The sequence below is a fragment of the Diaphorina citri genome, unplaced genomic scaffold (assembly GCF_000475195.1).
Source record: "Diaphorina citri unplaced genomic scaffold, Diaci psyllid genome assembly version 1.1 scaffold1434, whole genome shotgun sequence".
Classification (NCBI taxonomy): Eukaryota; Metazoa; Arthropoda; class Insecta; order Hemiptera; family Psyllidae; genus Diaphorina; species Diaphorina citri.
In genome coordinates, this window is record NW_007378860.1 from 10353 (window position 1) to 10717 (window position 365).

Below are 365 nucleotides of genomic sequence, written 5' to 3' on the forward strand. Positions count from 1 at the left end.
TGGTTATCCTACTGAGTTAGGACTGAAAAGTCACTTTACATAATTATTTTATAATCAAACAATCACCCAACCAACCAATCAATCACTCAATCAATTTATAATAATACCTAAATTAAATTAAAAATCTGGTGTGAACATCACACGACTTTCTATTACATTTGCGAATACGTACTAAAAGAAAGAAAACACAGGGGAGTATCGAACCCGCAACTTCTCAATCGTAAGTCGGACAGTTCTAGAAGTAGCACCATTCGATTCGGCGTGAAAAATCACATGGGTTTAACTATTCACATGCTTACTTGGTAACGATTCACGAATAAAAAGGAAATTTGTTGACACAGGGGAGTATCGAACCCGCAACTTCT